General features: G+C 43.6%; 1 protein-coding gene across 1 annotated transcript in view; it reads left to right on the top strand.

Annotated features, from left to right (window-relative positions):
* The first annotated feature begins 1801 nt into the window (after positions 1–1801).
* TIMELESS (timeless circadian regulator) overlaps positions 1802–7416 on the top strand; it is a 57755-nt gene continuing 52140 nt past the window's right edge. The window contains exon 1 of the mRNA XM_083353028.1: positions 1802–1856. The gene's annotated coding sequence lies outside the window, so the exon portion shown is untranslated. The remainder of the gene's footprint in view (positions 1857–7416) is intronic.

The raw sequence follows: 7416 nt of genomic DNA, 5'->3' as shown, positions 1-7416 counted from the left end.
AGCCTAACATCAATACCTGGAAAGATACTGGAAAAGATAATCAAAAAACAGATCTGCGAACATCTAGAAAAAACAAAGTTATAATTTCAGGACACTGTCAGCCCAATCTATCTGACTGGTTTGTTGTTGCAGAATAAGATACTATATAGTATAAGATGCCTTGAGTTTCTGGAAGGAAGATGGGGCATAAATTTAATAAATGAAAGGAATAACAAAAGAAATGTCAGAATTCCATGATTTTATTAGATCGGCCAATATTACACCAACTCCTATAAAGAAAAAAACAAAACACAAATCACCTGTTGATCTTATCAACCGGTATGTAGAGCTTCTGAACTGAATACACAGCAAACTCACTCAGCGCAAAGGGACCACATAACGCGGAGCCATGTGCAACCGGAATATTTGCTTAGGCTTAGGCCCGGGATATTTGCAGGACCGTCTGCTGCCAGGAATGACTTCCCATCGCCCCGTGTGCTCACACAGGGAGGGCCTCCTCAGGATACAAGTCCCATTAATTAATTAATTAATTAATTAATTAATTAAAAAACCGGAAGCGTATTTTTTTTAAAAAACTTCCTTTTCCTTGCAAGTATTGTAACAGAATTTCCCCCCCTCAAACATAGAACATAGGAATTTACAGGCCTCCTTTCCAGCCAGCACCAGCTTCCCTGCCCACCCTTTGTTGTTGCACCGCTTTTTCTGACTCCGAAAGATCATTTCTATTCAGCCACACAAAAAGCCAATGACTTGCCGTCTCCCAGCAGTCCTCTCTGATCTGGGGGCCTCGCTGCGGTACCGCCCGCTAAACGTGATTAAAGGGAACTGTACTTCTGCCTTAGGAAACCAGAAGGCTTCTCGGTTAGTAAACTCAGCGCATGGGTTTTCCCAGCGCTTCTGATTCTTCCATCTTCCTGCCATAATCAAATACGGTTCTATTCAGTCTAGCCCTGGTCCAAGCAAGTCTCTCTGCTGCTTTGCACTATGACGTGGATTTGATGGGTGTTAAGTGTCTCGGGTCAACCGGCTTAAAAACCCGGTGACTGACTTGATAGTTTGCTAGTGTAGAAAATAAGCAGGTATTGTAATACAGTATGCAAAATAAGCAAGCATTGTAGTGCAGGAACGACCAGCGGAGGGGGCTTCCTTGCTTGGAATACTGTATGTATATGAACTTCCCGGTCTTAGTTTGCTCCACCCACTGAGCTGGTGAGGGTAGCTTTCGCTTAAAAGGGCGATGCCATAACCACAGTGGAAAAGTGGGGTCAAAACATTCCATTAGCAATATGGCAGTCATTTTGCCGTATTCTTAAGGGCGTCAGGGATTGCAGCTAAAAACTGCCGCGTCGTGGGCCAATGAAACCCCCAAAAGAATGAATCGGATGGGCAAACAAATATAACGGAATTAATTCAAATCCCGGGGTTCTTGGAATGCCTTGTAGCTTGAACCTAATAAACACTCCGTACCGCAATTCGGCTCTGTGATTTCAGCGCTTCGAATGAACGCAGTTATTCTGCTTTTATAAACTATGGTTTAATGTGCTGCGTGACCATTGCGAATCGTGATTTATTCGGCAAGGTTTGGGGTGCAGCACAGTCAGTCGGGCGCATCCGCAAGCCTATTAACGATCTTCCCGGGCAAGGAAGGCGATTGTTTCGATGGACTTGTCTCGGCAATGAGCAACTTCTAAGTCGGCTGCTTTGTCGGCATTGACCCTTTAAAGAGCTAAAGCTGATTGAGCGCCATTTCAAGTTTTGGTGGCGGGAATCGCAGTAGAAGACGGGAGGACGTCGGGATCGAGTTGCTTTTTCCGCTGCAGCGAAAGCAGGAGCTAAAAGCACAAATGGAGAGCTTGGTAAATTGGGTATATCTGTGCACGGGCGTGAGGGCAGGGATTATTGGAGAGAAAGTCCTAAAGGGGCTTCTCCCTCCTGAACGATATACGTCCCATTCAGCAGCCATTTATTAGGGAACGAATGTTAATTTTTTGGCGCTTAAATTCTGTTTTAATAGCTTTGGAATCATTGCCTAAAAAGACTAAATTATATTGATAAGCCTAAAATAGGTTTAAGGCAGGGGTCTTCAAAGTTGGCCCTTTTATGACTTGTGGACTTCAACTCCCAGAATTCCTCAGCCAATGTGCCTGGCGGAGGAATTCTGGGAGTTGAAGTCCACAAGTCATAAAAGGGCCAAGTTTGAAGACCCCTGGTTTAAGGTTTGGTTAGGTTAGTTAATTTGATGACAAGAGCTATGGCACCCGCATTATATTTACTGGGGAGAACGGGCTATGGAGATTCTCAGTTTATCCAGGTCATACTTTGTCTCAAAGGTGCTTTCTTCAAAAAGCAACTGGACTTTTTTTTTCCTTCAAAAGGCAGCCGGGGAGGAGAGACTTCACTGCGTCCAGGTTTACAGAGTATTTGGAAGTACTGTAAATCTTCTTGGCTGTGTTGCAAATCATACAGGACTGCCTGTTAGCCAAGCATCTGTTACATCTGCTGGCACCCAATTCTAGTTAAAGGTCTGAGAAACTGGATAGAGTAAACCGTGGGGTAGCTCTAGGGAAGCTAGAGCAGGGGTCTCCAACCTTGGCAACTTTAAGACTTGTGGACTTCAACTCCCAGAATTCCTCAGCCAGTGAAACTGGTTAAGGAATTCTGGGAGTTGAAGTCCACAAGTCTTAAACTTGCCAAGGTTGGGGATCTCTGAGCTAGAGTGTGCAAATTCAGCCACAGAATTCTCTGAGGTCGAATCAGATGGCTTTGGGCCATTAAGGGAAAGCTGAAGATATCTGTAGAAAAAGTATCTAGTGGGTTCCTACTTCTGACTTAGATCAATTAAGAGTTGGATCTGTATTGCTGAAAAATATTAATGTCGTTCCAGTAGGATGATAGTGGACCCTCTGGCTGAGTTAACAGAATATGCTTTACTTAAATGGGTTTATAGTTCAAGGTGTTGTGTGAATCCAGCAAGCACAGGTAGTCCTTGACTTACAACAGTTCATTTAGTGACCGTTCAAAGGTACAGCGGCACTGAAAAAAGTGATTTGTGACCGATTTTCACACTTAGGTCTGTTGTAGCATCCCCTTGGTCACATGATCAAAATTTGGATGCTTTGCAACTGGTTCATATTTATGATGGTTGCAGTGTCCTGGAGTCCTGTGATCCCTTTTTGCAACCTTCTGACAAGCAAAGCCAATGGGGAAGCCAGATTCACTTAACAACTATGTTACTAAAAACTGCAGTGATTCACTTAACAACTGTAGCAAGAAAGGTTGTAAAATGGGGCAAAACTCACTTCAATGTTTCACTTAGCAACATACATTTTGGGCTCAATTGTGGTTGTAACTCAAGGACTACCCTGTATAGTTAGGCTTGACAATTCCGGGTAATTGAGTCAACCATGGTTCATTGTATTACCCTACACGAACATAGAGTGATTGTATTCATCTCTGTCACTTGCAGCAATAAATCACATCCAGGTAGGTTGTTTAAACTCAAAGTGAAGGGATTCAAGTAGCCCCATGAGGGGCAAAATTGCACCCTTTATACAATGCATATGTCCTACTGCTGAAAGTATAGGACAGGGGTAGGCAACCTCGGCTCTTTTATGACTCATGGACTCATGGACTTCAACTCCCAGAATTCCTGAGTCAGCTGACTCAGGAATTCTGGGAGTTGAAGTCCATGAGTCATAAAAGAGCCGAGGTTGCCTACCCCTGGTATAGGATGAGACCTTTCCAATGCTGCTGGTGCTCCTTCATGTGTCAAAGCAGTCCAAATGTCAGAGTAATGGAAAGGTGGAACTCCACCCTTATCCGAGTTACACATTACCCTGGAAGAGGGAACCTTCTGCTTCTTTGCTTTAGCTCCTGTAGCTTTTCATTGGCTGCCACTCTGCTTGTTAAGTTCGAGGGACACAGCGATGACTGTTTTAAGATCCAAAGCCCCACTTTCTGTGTTTTGATTCTACAGTTTCTCAGTGGGGTATTTTCTCTTGCAGAGTCCAGGAAGATATATGTTTAATAGTAATAAACATAATAAAAATAACAGCAATAATAGCAATAGTAGATAGATTCAGTATAGGAAATTAGGTTTCCCATTCAATTGGGTACTATATTCAAGGTGATTCTGAGGTAAAGGATAACATGCTTCTGCTATTGTATGAACTGTTGCTTGTAGTGCTACCCGTTTCTCTCATTTAATCCACCCTGAAAATGTTGGCTAGAGTCTATAACTGGAATTGCATGTTAAGTATGCTGTCTAGGAAAAAGTTACCAAGAAATGCCAAAACATATTTTGTTTTTAACAAATGTGCAGTTGGTAACAATAGTTACCGGTAATAGTTTAGCAGCTAAATGCATTTCAGTGGTACATTATTGAAGGAAATAGATTCCAGTGTGTTTTCAAATAATGTTACTTATTGCAGTTCCACACTGGCAATCTAGATATATATATATATATATATCACTTTGCATTTTATTCTTTAGAGTCAGACCTGATTATTTATAACACTGGAAATATTTATGAAGTTATATCCTACTCCCGGCATTCATAAGCCTTTGTATTCCATGAGACCAACAGCACAAATAGTTTCAATTGAAATTGTCATTTTCAGTATAGAGGAAAGTGTTGAAAGTTTGGGAGAAAGTGTAACTTAATAACTCTATTATGTACCCATCTCCCCATAATTAGGGTTTCATAATTTAGATTGGTTCATTTTGGGTTGCTTCGTTGTCTGTACTGATCCATAGACCAGACTATAAAACCCAGTGGCGTGTTGTATGAACCCAGCCTCTAAGTACAGGACACGGAAGAATATTATAGAGGCCCTGACTTGTTCACTATCCTTCCAGGACACGAGATAATCATCTTTTAAGTTACAAGAAGCCAGCTAGAAATCTTCTCCTAACATTCAAACAGTAATAGCGGTTCATCAGTGGCACCATTATCAAGGAGCACACAAGCACGCCTTCCTTCACTTTATGTCTTCAGACAAAGGCTGCATAGCCATTTGCCACAGCAGTAAGAACCTGGGTGGAACTTGAGCCTGATGCCTGAATGGATCTAAACATTGCATTTTCTTGTCAACAAGATGACAATAGTTTGCTGCTCTCTCCTCCGGTGTTTTTCTAGCTTCCAAGAGCCTTGGTGTTTCTTGATGGTCTCTACCCCATGAACTTGCCGTCCCTGCAACTTAGCGTTAGCGTTTTGAGATTAGCCCGATCCACGAGGTGCTCCCCCCTGCTGCAACACAGCCATCTGTCTGAGACGATGCTTTAATTTGGATTCTTGCATTGAGAAGGCGGCAGCAGTCTACAACACTGACATTTAGTTAGGGCGGGGCGGATGTTTTTCTTAAAGCGAGACTGTGCTCCAGTTCCTCAACGCTGCATGTGCTCTCATGGTATTAATCCTTAATGCGTTGTTTTCAGGGCTCGACACCTGCAGGGGCCATGTGAGCCGGCTTGTATCCACCCTTTCCCTCCTTTTCGTGACAGGAGGTGCGCGTGATCGCAGGCCAGCGTCCGCCTTTGTCTCTGCTCTGGCCCGGCTGCGTTGCCGGCTGTTCTCAGCTGCTCAAGTGGGTCTGCCGGCTGTTTCGGGTCGGATCCGCGCCTTCTACCTGAGCTTGCCTCGGCGGCGGTGGTGGGGGGAGGGGAAACCCTCAATTTGTGTGCACGGCAGGAAGCGGATTGGGTATTTCCATTGCATGATTCTTTTGGGAACAGTTTTGGGGACTCTAGAACCCCGCCTGGGCCATGTGAGCAGGGTGAGCCACACGTGGCTTAGAAAAACTGGCTTTTTGTGAGAGGGTGCGGGTTGAGTAAATTGAGTGATTGCTGAATAATCTGTGTGGAAACGGTTACGAGGAGGATAGCTGATTTTTACCCGGCTCTACGAGGTGCCGAGTTTAGGGTGGGCCCCATAGAAACACATCGCAGTGAGGTTGTTAAAACTTGGCTGAACCAATAGAGTGAGTTGTAATCCTTTACTATTTGGAAACCTTCAATTCTTATTTCCAAGTACTTTTAAGAAGTGTTGGGTGCCTCCTACCCATCAATCATTCCTATCCCTGCAACTTCAGATGCCTGTCCCTGTCACCCACAGGATTAGCTTTGATGTTAGTCATTGTGTTACATCGGAGCCAATTACCATTTCTTCCATCTTCTCAGCTTCTGGTGTAGAACTATAGTATTGAAGTGAGAGAGGGGAATTTTATTGTAGTAATGTTTATAAATAAACAAATTAGTGTTTATAAACAATTATAGTTTTTCCCCCTGACCAGTGCCATTCAGGTATCTGAATTACAACTCCTACAATTTCTAATCTGAACTGCTATTGGTTTGTCAATTTGTTTATAAGATTTATGTGGCCAGCAATCTCGTAAGAAAAACAACAGTATGGGCAAGTCACAACAATAATAAAAGCAAACACAAGAAAATCAGGGGCTTAATCCATCATCTGCAATCCATTAAACTATTGTGGGGTTCCTCAAAGTGGTCAATATTGACTCTCAACTGTCAAATGGCTAGAGGTCAAAGAGGGATCAGTAAATGGGGGCCAATAGGTGGTCAATAAAAGATGGAAGTTTGTTTGGGGTCAATTTATCTTTTGGGGTCGCTGCATGGCTGCATTCTAGTCCTTGGTCCTAAGGGTGAAGTGGATATCAATAGTTTAAGTAAAGGCATGTTAAATCTTTTTCATATTTTAATTGCAGTATTACCATTGTTTGCTACTGTTATATAGTGCTATTAGGTCAAGTAGTAATTATATTACTAACATAAAATATTTAATAAAATACTTTCAACTTAATTATTTTCAAGGAATATAGCAAGGCAGGGAAAAAGCAACCAAGTGGCAGTCTGAGGGAGAAACTGGTGAATTGTAGGATTAATGCTTGACATTTGCTGATTGTTAAGTACAAAAAAAACATGAAGAACTTTGAGATATGCCTTAAAGAACATCTAATGTAAATGGTTTCCCCAGCCTTTTCAGTGTATTGGGCCCGCTTGGAATTTTATATGCATGTTGTAGGCCAGGGGTGTCAAACTCAATTTCATTGAGGACCGCATCAGCATTGCGGTTGCCCTCAAGTGGCCGGGTGGGCGTGGCATGGGTGGGTGTGGCCTACTGGGTGGGCGTGGCTAGAGTGCATATGGCCTACTGGGTGGGCATGGCCAGCTCTACATCGTTCACATCAAGGGTGCCTATGGGGGCCTGGGCAGGAGTGGGACAGATCTGAGGGTCTCTGGCAGAAGGAGGGTCTCTGGGCCAGAGCCAAGGCAGTGGGGGCCGTTCCCTCACTGTTTCCAGGATGGCTTCGCGGGCCACATGAAACCACTTTGCGGGCTGGATCCGGCCCCCGGGCCTTGTGTTTGACATGTCTGTTGTAGGCTCTTGGGGGTGGAAGT

The sequence above is a fragment of the Vipera ursinii genome, assembly GCF_947247035.1.
Source record: "Vipera ursinii genome assembly, chromosome: 2".
Taxonomy (NCBI): Eukaryota; Metazoa; Chordata; class Lepidosauria; order Squamata; family Viperidae; genus Vipera; species Vipera ursinii.
Note: the sequence above shows the minus strand (reverse complement) of the source record. Positions and strands in the feature narration are given on the sequence as shown.